This window comes from Labeo rohita, chromosome 13 (genome assembly GCF_022985175.1).
Source record: "Labeo rohita strain BAU-BD-2019 chromosome 13, IGBB_LRoh.1.0, whole genome shotgun sequence".
NCBI classification, from domain to species: domain Eukaryota; kingdom Metazoa; phylum Chordata; class Actinopteri; order Cypriniformes; family Cyprinidae; genus Labeo; species Labeo rohita.
Window position 1 is genome coordinate 6,563,230 of NC_066881.1, and position 18,092 is coordinate 6,581,321.

Here is an 18,092-nt window from a genome sequence, read left to right on the forward strand (position 1 = left end):
ACATTGTATGCAAATGTCAAAAAAATCAATGCTTTCAGGTTTCACAATTTTGAGCTTTGGAATCATCTAAAAAAGCATGGATGCAAATGAGACTGTGCTTGAAATGCCATATTCAGGATTAGTCATAATACCCATTTATTAAGCTTATGCCTAAATACCTGCAACAATGTCTAGACAATAACAGTCAAGTCGAGCATTAGAAAAGTTACAGGTCATTAGCAAGGATTCAAATTAATGAGGGGAAATCTCATTTCACTCTTATCCTAATCAGAGCGCCTGCCATGGGAACATACTAACCACACGCTCCATGTCTGCCTCAAAGGGCATTAGCATTACCCTCCACCGCTACGTCTCTCTCTCCCTCTCTTTATATTTGCACTCATCTCTTTCCCCTTTGCTTTCCATCTCCCTTGTTCCACCACAGCTCCCCAGTTCTAATTGAAGTAGTTAATTAACTGAAAAAACACATTAACACCTTTCCAGGCCATTAGGAGATGTGAAAGAGGGTGTGTGAGGGAGCGTGCCGAAACACTCGCCCGAAGAGCATCATTTTCCGCTCTCTCTCTTTCTCTCTATCTCTCTCTCTCCTGCTCTCTCGTCCTCTCGCTGTCACCGTGGAGACCGTTGAAGGGATGGGGGGCGGCCACAGGTGTGCAGGTGCGAAGCTGAACTCAGTCACTCAAACGCTGTTAATTTGTTTTTGTCTCATCAAAGCGGCTTAGAGTCTGGGGAGGATAGAAAAATACTTATTGTCCAAAATAAAAAGTAACGTAATTGGAAATGTGTTTTATGTGGCATATAATGGCAGTCTTTGCAAAAATGCAGATGTGGAGAATACAATGTATCTCAGACAATGTTGGTACTATTACATCTCTGAGAGTATAAACAGCAACTAACACAGCGACTGACTGAAAAAAAATCTGATTATGAATTTATTCATTTATAGTGTTGCTGACCTCAAAAGCTTCCACACACATCTATCAATATTACCACAGCAGAATAAAAAGGAGAGAAAAAAAATTATCTCTCTAATTATATCTCTAATCAAATTATATCTCTGTATTATATATCTCAGAAAAATGTGTCTCTACCAATTTGCAATATGTATATATAGTTCACTGCAGATTTTAGTTAAAATAAATATTAGTGGCATTAAAACTGCAAAAAACCTATATTCATTTTCATACAAATTATGCAGGGGCAGATTATTGTTTTATAAAGACTTATTTTCATGTAGTTCCTTGCACAATACCTCAATATGACCTCAAAATATTTTTTACTATAGTGCACTATGGTAAACTAATAGATTTTGACATTTACATGACATGACTAGCTTCATTAGGCTTTTCTTACACTGAATATACAGTATATATACTTATTTTATTATATATAATAAAAAACTTTTAGGATTTACTTGATAAAATCTTACTCTCTAAAGGAGCACTTCACTTTTGTTGAAAATAGGCTCATTTTCCAACTCCCCTAGAGTTAAATAATGGAGTTTTACCGTTTTTGAATCCATTCAGCCGATCTCTGGGTTTGGTGGTAGCACTTTTAGCATAGCTTAGCATAGATCATTGAATCTGATTAGACCGTCAGCATCTCGCTCAAAAATGACCAAAGATTTTCGACATTTTTCCTATTTAAAACTTGACCCTTCTGTAGTTACATTGTGTACAAAGACGGACGAAAAATGAAAAATTTGTAATTTGTATGAAATGAATGAAAACGTAGAATCTGTTTAGGACAAATACAAAGAGTTTAGCTCACTGTGTTAACTGTTTTGAGAAATGTGTCAAATCGATTGAGAAAAAAATTGTAATATATCAGAAAAAAAAAATTGCTGCTTTTATTTTTGGTTTTACACAAATCACTTTTTTTTTTTACACATTTATGTACCATTTGTCCAAACACAACAATCAAAACTCTGTAATTTGTTATAGTATCTAATGAACATGGTATATTTTCAAATGCCCCTAAACTGATAACTATCCGGTTAATAAAACACACAACACAGTGACAGGAGAGCTACCCTAAATGACTATGTAAGAAAGAATGGGCTCTCCTTTAGAAGCTGGGAAACAGAAGAAAAGTTACTATGTAAATACACTTATAAGTGTTGTACTATGACTGTTGAGATTTTAGCCCAGGACAACTTTTTAATTATTTAATTTAATTTAATTTAATTTAATTTAATTCATTTCATTTCATTATTTCATTTCATTTCATTTCATTATTTTATTTTATTTTATTTTATTTTATTTTATTTTATTTTATTTTATTTTATTTTATTTTATTTTATTTTATTTTATTTTATTTTATGCTGAACTAAAGCAGTTCTGCAAAGAAGAGTGTGCAGAGCCAAAACTCTACAACAAAGCTGCACAAGACTGATCTTGTAACGTGAACGCTGAGGCGGTGTAGAATCCAATTGCAGAAGTTTATTATAAACAACAGCAAACATACACGATGAAACAGGCAAAGGGTCAATAACCGGAGAAGCAGTCCAAAACGTTAACGTAATCCTAACAGCAGAGAGTTTAAACAGGCAGTGGGTCAAATACCAAGCAGACAGTCCATGAAAGCAACCGTAACAATAGGGAATTCCAGGGAGCGATAGTCAAAGGGCAGAAAAGGGTCAAACCTTGAAAACAGTCCAAACGTGCAAACAATCCAACAGGGGTAATCCGTGAAATCAAGAGTCCATAAACAAAGCAAGGTCGCAACAGGTAATCCAACAGAGTAATAATAAACGCTTGGTAAGGCAGGTGAAACTGGCAATACTTCGCGACGTGTGAGCACATGGTGAGTCCTTATATACTGCCAAACAGGAAGTGACAGTAGAAGCAGCAGAGGGAGCATGCAGGCAGTACTGGGGTGAGGGCTCCCTCTGCTGGCTTGGCGTTACAGAATCCCCCCCCCTAGGAGCGACTCCTGGCGCTCAAACAACAGTCCAGGTGGGTGGGGGAACAGAGGCAAAACAGGGGGTGGGATGGAGGGCCAGGTCCATGTAGAGCAGGTGGGCCTAGATCGTGGAGCAGGGACAGACAGTGAAGCACTGGAGGACCTGGACCATGGAGTAGTGGCAGACAGTGAAGCACTGGAGGACCTGGACTGTGGAGCTGAGGCAGACAGTGGAACCTCGGAGGACCAGGGCCGTGGAGCTGTGGCAGGCAGTGGAACCCTGGAGGACCTGGGCCGCGGAGCTGTGGCAGACAGTGGAACACTGGAGGTCCTGGGCTGTGGAGCAATAGCAGACCGTGAAACACTGAAGGGCCCGGGCCGTGGAGCAATGACAGACAGTGGAACTTTGGAGGACCAGGGCCGTGGAGCAGTAGCAGACTGTGAAGTACTGGAGGGCCTGGGCCGTGGAGCAGTAGTAGACCGTGAAACACTGGAGGACCAGGGCCATGGAGCAGTAGCAGACTGTGAAGTACAGGAGGGCCTGGGCCGTGGAGCAATGGCAGAGTAGGAAGCCATGGTGGGGCAGGCAGAGCAGGTAGAGCAGGGAGCCATGGCGAGGCAGGCAGAGCAGATAGAGCTGGGTGCCATGGCGAGGCAGGCAGAGCAGACAGAACGGGGGGCCATAGCGAGGCAGGCAGAGCAGGGAGCAGTGGCGAGGCAGGCAGTGCCGGAAGCCATGGCGAGGCAGGCAGAGCGGTGTGTACATGAATGATTTCATTGGCCTTCCTGATTGCAACCTGGCGGGCAGAGAGTTCATCCTGGAACGCCGCCCCCATAGGAGGATCTACAGCATGCGCTGACACCTCTGGGGGCATGGGCGCAGATACTTGGGCAGGTGAGGCAGGGAAGTCATAAATGGCCTTCATGGCCGTGACAGGACGGGCAGAGAGTCCTTGGGGAAACGCCGCCCCTTTAGGAGGTTCTGCAGCCGGAGCTGCTGCTTCTGGGGGCATTGGCGCAGAGTCCTTGACAGAGGAGGCCTCTGACGTAGACTCGTGGACAGACGAGGCAGAGAGTTCATTAATGGACGCCACCTCCTTAGGAGGTATTGGCGCAAACTCTTGGACAGACAAAGCTTCTGGGGCAGACTGGTGGACAGAAGAAGCTTCTGGAGCAGACTCGTGGACAGACGAAGCTTCTGGAGCAGACTCGTGGACAGACGAAGCTTCTGGAGCAGACTCGTGGACAGACGAAGCTTCTGGAGCACAGTATGCAGCCCACACACTGAAGATGGCTACGGCCATTACAGGCAGGACAGTAGCTAATGGGGTGTCTGTTGACCTTGTGGGTGCTGATGCTATAGGCTTGTGGCTTGGGAGCGTGGGCTCTGCGTGGCTTGGGAGCGTGGGTTCTGTGTCAGTAGATACATGAGGTGGATTGAGAAGGCTAGAAGGGACCTGGTAAGGTTTTGGTAGGACAATAGCTTTTTGCCTTGACTCAGGGAGACCTGCCGTGGCTTGACTTGAGTCGGGAAGAACGGCGGTGACTTGACCTGGCTTGTGCAGTCCAGCTGTGACTTGACTTGGCTTGTGAAGGTCAACTGTGACTTGACTTGGCTCAGGGACAATAGCAGCAACTTGACTTGGCTCATGAAGAACAACCGTGGCGTGGCTTAGCTCAGGGAAGACAGCAGCAATTTGACTTGGCTTGTGAAGATCTGCTGTAACCTGGCTTGACTCAGGAACAACATGGCTTGACTCAGGAACAACATGGCTTGACTCAGGAACAACATGGCTTGACTCGTGGGGAACAGCTGTGACTTGGCTTGACTCGTGGGGGTGGAACAGCTGTGACTTGGCTGACTGGGGGCTTGACTCGTGGGGAACAGCTGTGACTTGGCTTGACTCGTGGGGAACAGCTGTGACTTGGCTTGACTCGTGGGGAACAGCTGTGACTTGGCTTGACTCGTGGGGAACAGCTGTGACTTGGCTTGACTCGTGGGGAACAGCTGTGACTTGGCTTGACTCGTGGGGAACAGCTGTGACTTGGCTTGACTCGTGGGGAACAGCTGTGACTTGGCTTGACTCGTGGGGAACAGCTGTGACTTGGCTTGACTCGTGGGGAACAGCTGTGACTTGGCTTGACTCGTGGGGAACAGCTGTGACTTGGCTTGACTCGTAGGGAACAGCTGTATCTTGGCTTGACTCGTAGGGAACAGCTGTATCTTGGCTTGACTCGTAGAGAACAGCTGTATCTTGGCTTGACTCATGGGGAACAACGGCTGTGACTTGGCTTGATTCATGGGGAACAGCTGTGTCCTTGCTTGACTCATGGAGAACAACAGCTGTAACTTGGCTTGATTCATGGAGAACAGTAGCTTTGGCTTGACTTGACTCTGTTGCTTGACTTGACTCTGTTGCTTGACTTGACTCTGTTGCTTGACTTGACTCTGTTGCTTGACTTGACTCTGTTGCTTGACTTGACTCTGTTGCTTGACTTGACTCTGTTGCTTGACTTGACTCTGTTGCTTGACTTGACTCTGTTGCTTGACTTGACTCTGTTGCTTGACTTGACTCTGTTGCTTGACTTGACTCTGTTGCTTGACTTGACTCTGTTGCTTGACTTGACTCTGTTGCTTGACTTGACTCTGTTGCTTGACTTGACTCTGTTGCTTGACCGGACTCTGAAGCTTGGCCGGACTCTGAAGCTTGGCCGGACTCTGAAGCTTGGCCGGACTCTGAAGCTTGGCCGGACTCTGAAGCTTGGCCGGACTCTGAAGCTTGGCCGGACTCTGAAGCTTGGCCGGACTCTCTGAAGCTTGGCCGGACTCTCTGAAGCTTGGCCGGACTCTCTGAAGCTTGGCCGGACTCTGAAGCTTGGCCGGACTCTGAAGCTTGGCCGGACTCTGAAGCTGGGCTGTAGCTTGGCCGGACTCTGTAGCTTGGCCGGACGCTGTAGCTTGGCCGGACCCTGAGCTGACCGGACCCTGGAAGCTTGGCCGGACGCTGAGCTTGGCCGGACGCTGAAGCTTGACTTGACCCTGGAACTGGACTTGACTTGGGAGCCTGACTGGACTTGGAAACTTGACTTGACCCTGGAACTCGACTTGACTTGGAAGCCTGACTGGACTTGGAAACTTGACTTGACCCTGGAACTCGACTGGACTTGGAAGCTTTTGACCCTTGATCAGCAGCTTGCTTGACTTGGAGCTTGACTTGACCTTGGAGCTTGACTTGACCTTGGAGCTTGACTTGACCCTGGAGCTTGACTTGACCCTGGAGCTGCAACTGTAGCTTGATTTGGTTCTGTAGCTTGGCTTGGTTCTGTAGCTTGACTTGGCACAGGAACAGTAGCTGCCATTTTAGCTGCCCATACAGCCATTAGGGGTGAGTCCAGTACATGGGCCATCATGAGGCATGGCTTGGAAACAGCAATTATTTTGTGGAGTGGCTCTGGAATGGTGGCCATCTTGTGAACAGGTTTGGGGATGGCGGCCTTTTTGTGGACTGGCTCTGGGATGGCGGCCATTTTGTGGACTGGCTCTGGAATGGTAGCCATCTTGTGAACAGGTTTGGGGATGGCGGCCATCTTGCGTGCAGACTCTGGTGTGGCGGCGGCCATCTTGCGTGCAGACTCTGGCGTGGCGGCGGCCATCTTGCGTGCAGACTCTGGCGTGGCGGCGGCCATCTTGCGTGCAGACTCTGGCGTGGCGGCGGCCATCTTGCGTGCAGACTCTGGCGTGGCGTGAGCAGGCCCTGGAGCGGCAGGCATGGCGTGAGCAGGCCCTGGAGCGGCAGGCATGGCGTGAGCAGGCCCTGGAGCGGCAGGCATGGCGTGAGCAGGCCCTGGAGCGGCAGGCATGGCGTGAGCAGGCTTTGGCTTGGTGGATGTGGCTTGAACAGGCTTTGGCTTGGCAGGCATGACGTGCACAGGCTGTGGTGTGGTGGTTACTGCGGGATTGCGGGGTCCCTCGTCCACAATCCCAACAGTGTATGGTGATCCGCTTAGGAGCAGAGCATGATCGATATATTCCTCCAGTGACCAACAAATTTTTCCCCCTGGCAGACTTGAACTAATGGGCTCGTTCAAACCAAAACGAAAAAAGTCCTTAAGTGCCACATCATTAAAATCTACTTGATAACACAGTCCACAAAAATCCTCGACATACTCCTCTATGGACCGGTCGCCTTGACGAAGGCAGATGAGACGGGATACTGCTGGGTTCATGATTCTGGTTGTGTGTGCGCTGTAACTTCTGCTGGCTTCAGGGGAGGCGAAGTATTCTGTAACGTGAACGCTGAGGCGGTGTAGAATCCAATTGCAGAAGTTTATTATAAACAACAGCAAACATACACGATGAAACAGGCAAAGGGTCAATAACCGGAGAAGCAGTCCAAAACGTTAACGTAATCCTAACAGCAGAGAGTTTAAACAGGCAGTGGGTCAAATACCAAGCAGACAGTCCATGAAAGCAACCGTAACAATAGGGAATTCCAGGGAGCGATAGTCAAAGGGCAGAAAAGGGTCAAACCTTGAAAACAGTCCAAACGTGCAAACAATCCAACAGGGGTAATCCGTGAAATCAAGAGTCCATAAACAAAGCAAGGTCGCAACAGGTAATCCAACAGAGTAATAATAAACGCTTGGTAAGGCAGGTGAAACTGGCAATACTTCGCGACGTGTGAGCACATGGTGAGTCCTTATATACTGCCAAACAGGAAGTGACAGTAGAAGCAGCAGAGGGAGCATGCAGGCAGTACATGCAGATCTCTAGTTATCAGGAATGTTTGTTTTATTTTGTTGCTAAAGGTGGCACAACCAACTGTTTGTGTTAATTGTTTTGAGAGCAATTACATTACATTAGAGAAAAGTGTCAAATTGACTGAGAAAAACTGTAATATAGCACTGAATTAAACCATGATGTTAAAGTGGATATCACAACACGGAGACTTCATTACTTGGTACACAATACAATGATGGTGCTTTTCTGAACAATGACATTCTGTGGTTCATTTGGGAGTATGAATGTATCATTTTGACTAGAAAATGAACTACAAATGTAACAAAATCGCAAGTTACTAACCCTAACAACAAAAGCAATGATAAAACAGTGTAAATAACCTTATTAACTATTCATGCCCCAGTACATGACTGTAACATCAGTATCAGAAAAATTAAGCAGCTTTTACTTAATTTTATAACTTTGATATTTACGCTTTAATTTCTACAAGCTAGAATTGAGTAATAATATAGAATTTACTTTGTTTTTTTTAATTATTGCCTGAACTAACTTTTTCAGGTAGAAATTACATTTGTTTTTCTGTAGTATCTACTTCACCCACAGAATAATTTTTATGAGTGTACATAACAATAGTCAAAACAACAGACAAAAGAACTCAACATCTGTTAAATTACACACTTGCTTTTGTTAACACTATCAGTTAGGTTTGGTGTATAGGGTTTAGTGTGGCTGGTATGTTTTGACCTCTGACCTTGTCGATCACCTTGGTCCCCTCTTTTCTGATTCAAAAACTGTTTCAAAAACCGTGCTGTTATATTCAATCCCACTTTGTGTTTTGATGCACAGATAAATGTTGTCGTGAAAAGCAGTTTCTTTTAGTTAAGATCTATTGCTAGATTTGTCACACGCACCGAGTCACGTGAGGTCACGAGGACCCGGAAGTAACCTCACGCAGGTATTTAAGCAGGAAGTAGGTGTCTGTCCAGCACCAGACATTGAGTTTCTATGCGAGGCTCAACTTCAGGTCCCGACTCATCTTCTACTCACGTGAGTAATTTCTCTGCTCTTCGGAGCGTTTGTCTACCTGTCTGTGTGCGTTTGAGAATGCGGATTTCTTGGTGGAAATCCCTACTCCGTGTTGGAGCGTTCTCAGATCAAGTTGCGTGGTTTACCTACTCACTCGTGTGTATCCGCGTTTGAGTTTTCCGCTACGCTACACGGGGACATATTTCGATCATTCATTTCTGGTCTCGCCTCCGTGACAGAATGTCTGGTCCCGAAATGGTCCCGGCGGATTTGGAACAACTGTGGGGTGTGATCCAGCAGCAGACCGTGGAAATCATGAGTCTGAAGCAGGAGATGGTGGGACTTCGAGCGGAGGTTACCGCGCTTCGTGCCGAGACCGCCGGTCTTCGGGCGGAGTGCGGGGCTCTCCAATCGGATCTCACCACTCTGCAAGCGGACTATGACGACCTGGCTGCTGCACAGATCGCTCCCGCAGAACCAATCTGTCCCGCCCATCAACCCAAGATTTCACTCCCGGGTAAGTGGGATGGATCCGGTGCCCGGTGTGATGTTTTTCTCACTAACCTCTCTCTCATCTTTGAGTTCCAGCCATCACGTTACCCTACAGACCACAGCAGGATCGCTCTACTCGTCTCACTTCTCACTGGGCAGGCAGCGACTCCGCCCACTCATATCCAGCATTCACCACCCAGCTCAGGGCCGCCTTCCAACACCCTGAGAGCGAGGTGGAGGTAGACTCGCACCTTTACCATCCCAAACAAGGAGAACGCAGCGTCAGCCGATACACCACCGAGTTTCGCACCCTTCAGTCCAAACCACCTGGAGTGACGCCGCTCTCCGCACAGCCTACTATGAAGGACTTTCCATCCGGCTCAAAGACGAATTCAACTGTATATCACCAAGATCACCTCACCACCCGTCATCCTGGGACATCCCTGGCTCATCACCCACGACCCCTTCATCTCCTGGACCAACAATAAAATCGTCCACTGGGGGGCGACCTGTCAGGAGCTCTGTCTCCGGGCTCAGGTTGGGACGTGTTCAGGGGAGTCCGAGGCCTCCGATATCAACCTGGAGGAGGTCCCTGTCCCGTACCGCGACCTGGCCGAGGTCTTCAGCAAACGCAGCGCTGCTCAGCTTCCACCTCATCGTCCCTACGACCTCGCCATTGACCTCGTGCAGGGCGCGGTGCCCCCTCGCGGCCGCCTGTACTCCCTGTCTGCCACCGAACATCAAGCGATGGAGGAATACGTAGCGGAAGGGCTCCGGGCCGGCACTATTCGCCCTTCCAGCTCACCGGCGGCCGCGGGGTTTTTCTTCGTCAAGAAGAAGGACGGGGGTCTTCGTCCCTGTGTGGATTATCGTGGGCTAAATCAAATCACCATCAAGAACCGTCACCCACTCCCTCTTACCAACACCGCCCTGGGCGCCCTCTCTGGTGCCCGCTTCTTCACGAAGCTGGACTTACGGAGCGCCTACAACTTGGTCCGCATCAGGGAGGGCGATGAGTGGAAGACGGCCTTCATAACCCCCACCGGTCACTACGAGACCCTCGTTATGCCGTTTGGTCTGTGCAACAGTCCGTCTGCGTTTCAACAATTCATAAACCACGTTCTCCGGGACATGCTGGGTCGTTGGTGCTACGCATATCTTGATGATATCCTCATCTATTCCAAGACTCTGGAGGAACACACCCAGCATGTCCGAGCAGTGCTACGGAGGTTGCTGGCCCATCAGTTGTACTGCAAGTTGGAGAAATGTGCCTTTCACCACCACTCCACCACATTCCTCGGTTTCGTCATCTCAACTCAGGGTGTGGCCATGGATCCCCAGAAGCTGGAAGCTGTGCGCTCGTGGCCCCTACCCACGTCGCTTAAACAGCTACAACGTTTTCTGGGGTTTGCCAACTTCTACAGGCGATTCATCCAGGGCTTCAGCGCAACTGCAGCACCCCTCACTGCTCTCACCAAACCATCTCACGGAGCTTTTCACCTCACCCCCGAAGCCATCCAAGCCTTCAAGACTCTGTGCAACCTGTTCACCACCGCTCCAGTCCTCACCCACCCCAACCCGGACAAACCCTTCGTTGTTGAGGTGGACGCCTCCGATGTGGGCGTAGGAGCCGTCCTCTCACAACGTGGTCCAGACGGAAAACTACACCCATGTAGTTTTTTCTCTAGAAAATTCAATCCCACTCAGCAGCGTTATGGGGTAGGGGACCATGAACTGTTGGCCATCAAGTGGGCATTGGAGGAATGGCGTCACTGGCTCCAGGGCGGCGGCGACCCATTCACCGTCTGGACCGACCACCAGAACCTCACCGTCATCCGCCAGACCAAACAGCTTAACCCCAGGCAGGCGCGGTGGGCCCTGTTCTTCGAACATTTTAACTTCCAGCTATCGTACCGGCCCAGTTCGAAGAATAGCAAAGCGGACGCCATCTCCCGTCAACACCAGCGAGACTCCACCACCTCAGAGGCTGCGCCTGTCCTGCCTTCCCACGTCATCTTGGCTCCCCTCCGGTGGGGGTTAGAAGAGAGAGTCCGCCAGAGCCACAGCCAAAATCCCCCTCCTTCGGATACCCCTACTGGACGTCTCTTCGTACCCGACACCTTGCGCCAAGAAGTACTCCAGTGGGGGCACGACTCCACTCTGGCAGGACACCCAGGAGTCCAGAGGACCATCACCTTTATCACCAGGGCGTTTTGGTGGAGGACGCTGAGGAGAGACGTACAGCAGTACGTCCAGGCATGCAACATCTGTGCTCGCTCCAAAACCATAAACACCCCATCTACCGGCGAGCTGCAGCCCCTCCCCATCCCCAAACGACCCTGGTCACATATCTCCATCGACTTTGTCACTGGACTCCCCGAATCACAAGGAAAAAACACCATCCTGACCATTGTGGATCGTTTCTCTAAGGCTGTGCACCTGGTGGCTCTCACCGGACTCCCCTCTGCCAAGAACACCGCGGAGCTCATACTCGAACACGTAGTCCGCCTGCATGGGTTCCCCAAGGACATCGTCTCGGACAGAGGGCCCCAGTTCACGGCCAAGTTCTGGCAGGCCTTCTGCCGTCGGATCGGGACCACCTCTAGTCTGTCGTCCGGATTTCACCCACAGACTAACGGTCAGACAGAGCGGGCCAACCAACAGCTGGAGCGCTTCCTCCGATGCTTTGCCAGCGAGCATCAGCGTTCCTGGGCACGCTACCTCGTTTGGTTGCGTGGTTTACCTACTCACTCGTGTGTATCCGCGTTTGAGTTTTTCGCTACGCTACACGGGGACATATTTCGATCATTCATTTCTGGTCTCGCCTCCGTGACAAGATTCAAGATTACGCTTTCTAAAAAGGATCTCAAAACCGTTATTCATGCTTTCATAACATCAAGGTTGGACCTGTACAGTAGGTTTCAACTTCTGTTGTTAAACTGTTTTCAAATGTTCAAATGCGATAGAGCATCAACTTTTAAGATAGTAATGTCACCAGATTCACCTGTTTCTGGGGAAAAAAATCAACTGCAAAACGTGCAAGAAGCAATGTTTTATAATTTTGCAGAAATGTCACTAAAAGCACATTTTTAAAACAGCTTGATGAGCTGTTTCTCTTTAGACAGCAGTGATTTCTCAGACGTGTCTCTTCTGCAGTTGTCAGTGTCTCAAACTGTTCTCAGGTCAGTAAAGATCCCAGAGCCAAAAGTCAAAGATCTCAGGAGGATCCCAAACCTTTAAAAACCTTCTTTTTGTCTCCTGTTTGTCTCATAATTACTTTGTCCCTTTATTTTCCTCAATTGCAAGTTTACATCTTGCAATTCTAATTGTTTTCTCAGAATTGTATGACAAACTTATAAAGGCAGAATTGCATGATACATTTTTATGTGAACGCTTGGGAACCCCTTGCAGAATCTGAGAAAATGTGAATAATTTGAACAAAATAAGAGAGATCATACAAAATGCATGTTATTTTTTATTTAGTACTGTCCTGAGTAAGATATTTTACATGAAAGATGTTTACACCCTTGGTTCTTAATACTGTGTGTGGTTACCTGGATGATCTATGACTGTTTTTTTTTTTTTGTTTGTTTGTTTTTTTTGTTTTTTTTTGTGATGGTTGTTCATGAGTCCGTTGTTTGTTCTGAACAGTTCAACTGAGCACTGTTCTTCAGAAAAAAACTCCAGTTCCTGCAGATTCTTCAGTTTTCCAGAATCTTTTGCATATTTGAACCCTTTCCAGCAGTGACTGTATGGTTTTGAGATCCATCTTTTCACACTGAGGACAACTGTGGGACTCAAACACAATTATTAAAAAAGGTTCAAACATTCGCTGATACTCCAGAAGGAAACACGATTCATTATTTAAATTTAGACATCTTCATCCTGTTCAAAGGTTTTCACCCCCCATTTTCACAGATTCTGCAAGGGGTTCCAAAACTTTCGCGACTGTGTTATAATGTCAGAAATGCAAGATATACACTCACAATTCTGAGAGAAAAGTCTTGAAGAGTTGTGAGATAAAAAGTTGCAATCACCTCACAACTAAATAAATAAGCAAGCAATAAACAACTAATAACTTCACTGTCCCCTCTGTGGGACGCCTAAGTTTACTTCACCATATTACAAATAAATCCTAAATAAATCCTAAAAAATCCTAATAAATCTAACCATGACAAACTATATATCGTTGGGAAGGTCGAAGACTCCTAAATAGATATTTTACCACTCTTTTGTGTTACAAATTATGTACGAAAAGTAATAGATTAATTTATGACAAGAGTGCACCTCAAAAATCTGTATCATAACAGGAGTTCACAAAATGACCTTCTTCATTGCCTTTTTCCCTGTCATGCAATAGAAATCTTGAATTCCATCGTTTTCCATATCAGGACATCATTAAAAAAAAAAAACTGGTCCTAGGCTGGTCTTAAAATTTGAAAATAAAACCTCAGATGAACAACAACACAAATTGCACCGTGTCATTATTTACTGAACAAAAATAAAGCCAAAATGGAAACGCCATGTGTGACAAAGTTAAGACACCCTTACATTGGAATTAAGAGGGTAAATAACAGTCAAGCACTGCTAATCAAATACATTTGATTAACTGATCATCAGCAAGTCTGAGCACCTCTATAAAAGCATAAGCTTTGGCAGTTTGCTGGTCTGGAGCCTTCAGATGCCAAGGAGTTAAGACATCAGCAATCATCTTAGAGAAGCAATTGTTGCTGCCAATAATCTGAGAAGAGTAATACGGACATTTCCAAACAATTTGAATTTTGATCACAAGTGGAAGACATTTAAAACAGACACCTCTCCTTACAAGAGTGGACATCCCAGAAAATTCACCCCAAGATCAGACCGTGTAAAGCTCAGAGAAATGGCAGACAACCCAAGAACTACACCTCAGACTCTACAGGCCTCAGTTAACATGTTAAATGATAAAGTTCATGACAATACCATTAGAAAAACATGGTACAAAAATGGCATGTTTGGAAGGCTTGGCGGAAGAAAGCCTCTTCTATCTAAACAAAAAAAACATTGCAGCACAGTTTAGGTCTGCAAAGTTGCATCTGAACAAAACACAAGTCTTCTAGAATAATGTCCTTTGAACAGACGAGATCGAAGTGGAGATGTTTGGCCATAATGCACAGTGCCAAGTTTTGGTGAAAACCTAAAGAGCGTATCAGCACAAACACCTCATACCAAAAGACAAGCATGCTGGAGGAGGGCTGATCATTTTGGGCTTGTTTTGTAGCCACAGGACCTGGGCACCTCACAGTCATTGAGTTGGCCATGAACTCCTCTGTATAACAAAGTATTCTAGTGTCAGATTTGAGGGCATCTGTCCGACGTCTAATGTTGGGCCAAAATTGGGTCATGCAACAGGATAATGATCCCAAGCACACCAGCAAATCTACAACAGAATGGCTGAAAAGAAAATAAACAAGGTGTTGCAATAGCCCAGTCCAAGTCCAGAGGTCATCCTGACTCAAATGCTGTGGTGAGAGCTGTGCATAAGCAAATACCCACAAACCTCAATAAACTGGAGCAATGTTAAAGAGAAGAGTGGTCCAAATTCTTCCAGAATGATGTGAGAGACTGATAAAGTCACACAGAAAACAATTGCTTCAAGTTATTGCTGCTAAAAGTGGATCTACAGGCAGTTGACTCATAGGATGTCCTAACTTTGTCACACATGGCCTTTCCCTCTTGGCTGTATTTTTCTTAAATAAATAATGACACTGTGTGATATGTCATGTGATGATGTTTATCTGAGGATTTACTTTCCAAATTTTAAGACCTGCCGAGGACCAAATATTTTTTTTTCTCCACATGACTGTATATCAACTGAAAACTTAAAATCTCAAAATTCATCCTTTGAAAACCATTTTAAAATCAGACATTGCATTACCATGGAAATTGAACATCAAAATAATATTACAAAATGTTTTCGTTCATGAATATAAAAATGTAACTTTGGATTTTCATGTCTATGTTCAAGATAGGGAGTGACAGTTAAAGGGTTAAAGAAAACTATTTCTCCAGAATATTACCCAATTTCACCCCAAAATTAAAGATTCAACATGTCCTTTCTTTCATGGAATACAAGATGTTTAGCAGAACACTGCTAAAAAATAAAGGAAGTAAATGGTGACCAGTCTGTCTTATGACAAACAGCACCATAAAATTATCATTAAAAATAGGCTGCATTACTCCTACCTTACATTTTTTCGAAAGTCATTTGATAGCTTTGTATGAGGAGCAGACTGACATTTAAGTCATTATTCACTGGTAATCTTCCCTCCACCACAGCTCTAAAATCTTATTCATGTTTCTATATATTCAAGCATTCCAGGATTAATGTCAATGACTGGTTTTCACGTCTCATAACCAATCATGATGCACCAAATCCGAATATGCACATACTGAATTTACACAAATGGAGCTTTCAGTGAATACATACAATTTATTCCATTTCTGTGGCTTCAGAAGACTTGTAATATAATGTGTGAGTCATATAGACTACTGTTATGCTTCTTTTATGGTTCTTTTTTGTTATTTTTAGAGCTTGACAGCCTCCGGTCACCATCCACTTTCATTGCCTCTAAAACATTTGCTGGTGTTTTTGACTGAAGAAATAAAATCCTACAGCTTTGTAGTGACACAAAGGTGAATAACTGACAACAACAATTTTCATTTTTGCTCAACTAACTCTTTACAGAATGAAATCGCAATGAAATGTTCCTCTGGGAAGACCAGTGAGCCTTGCAGCTGCATGAAAGGAGGCAGGATCTTGACAGAGATAGAGGCACAGTTGCTGGTTGTCAGAAAAGATAGAGGAAGCGCACACACACACATACACACACACACACACACATTCAGAGCAAGAACTGTCGGCTACTGTTAATGGCTGAGATAAAGAAACAGATTCTCATCAGCCCGGCGTCCATAAACGGCTCTGTCGGACCAGGGCAGAGAGCACGGTAGCATTAGAATGCACTGCTTGTTTGGTGCGCAGCCCAGTACCAGCTCACCAGTGGAACCGATGGGCAGTGACATCCTCACATCCACACACAGTCATTCACTTATCAACCCCCTCCTCCTCTTCCTCCCCTCGGCCTCGGCTTAAACAGACCAGCCTTTCTCACAACCTCCACACAATGCTCTGAGTGTACCAAACCCAGCCGAGAGACTCAGAGTGTGTGTGAAACAGAAAGACATAAATGCAGATTTGGGTGTGCGTCTTGCAAACAAAACAAAGAAAGGCCTTTCACTTTTTTTCCTGGCCTCTTTGAAATGCCTGGCATGATTCGGATGAGTCTTTTCTCATTTTACATAGCCAAATTCACATTGTAAAGCTTTCCTCCTTTTTGTTGTAGGGGTATTCTCAAAAGAACAGTCACTGTTCAGATATTGTTAGTACTTATCATTTAAATTTAGTATTTAATATTATTTTTTAAGATGTTAAGATTAAACTGAGAGCAACTGGAGGCTTGCATCTTGTTATTTTCTAAGGATACAAAAATTGTATCTGAAATACCTGATACAGCAAATAAAATAATAATAAAAAAATAAAAAATAAAATAAAATTTTTACTGTATTTCAAAATATACAAAAATGCTAAAATATGTGTCAAACTTCAACATATTTATGTAAATGCAATTTTTTTCGTAATTTTTTGTGTAAATTTAAAAAATAATAATCATTTGAATTGATTGTTTTAGACTTTAAAAATGTATTTTGCACTCCATGTATTTCAGTTGTTATTAAAATATGTCTAAATAAAATAGAATACACACACACACACACACATATATATATATATATATATATTCTATTCTATTCTATTATATATTCTATTACATATATATATATATATATATATATATAATAAGATTTTTTAAGAAAAATGTACAAAATAAATTTAAATTTTACATTTACATATGTCACATTTGAAGAAAACATCGTTGTAAATTTAAAATAAAATAAAATAAAATTATTGTATTATATTTTAAATGTATATATATATATATATATATATATATATATATATATATATATATATATATATATATAAATGAAATTAAATAAATTAAAATAATTGTATTATATTTTAAAATATACAAACATGCTACCATATGTGTCAAAATTCAGGGTTCAAAATAATTATATATATATATATATATATATATATATATATACAGAAATATTTTTAACTCAATTAAATATATTTTGCACTCCATGTATTTCAGTCCAATAAAATACACTTTTTATATCACATTTGAAGACAAAGTTTTTGTTGTCTATAACACGTGTGAATATATCTGAAAAAAAGGTAATAAACAAGTAATAAAGCCTATAATAAGGCTACTGTACGATTTATATATATAAATAAATTCTTCCAAGACTTTATCTGAGCCTTATATCTTATACTATCTCAAAAAATTTCTCCTGCAAAAAAGAATCCAGAAATCTTTTATTTCTTGATATTACAAGCTCCCTTTAGATTTGCCAAGATATTGTTTTTCAAATTCTCCCAGTGATCCACATTCATTTCATGTTTATATACTCATACTGTGTCGACTATCTAATTTGATTCTTTTTTTTTTATTATTTATTTCTTCTACAGAAAATTTAAAAAGAAACATCTAAGACAAAGTTGAAACTTACATTAAATACAACTGAGAACTCTAATAGGATTTAGAAATTAGCAGCCTCTGAGCAATAAAGTGTTTTCCGTTCTGTCAGCTACAGTATGAGCGCTCCTACTTCTCAGACATTTATTCTGAGTTTTAGGAGAGATTTCAGCAATGTCTCAAACTGAGTTTAGATTTGCCAGTCTTTGAATTAAAGGTCAGAGATTTCACACTCAAAGATTCACACTCAAATTACCCTTCAAAAAAAGAGCTGTGCTCTTCATGTA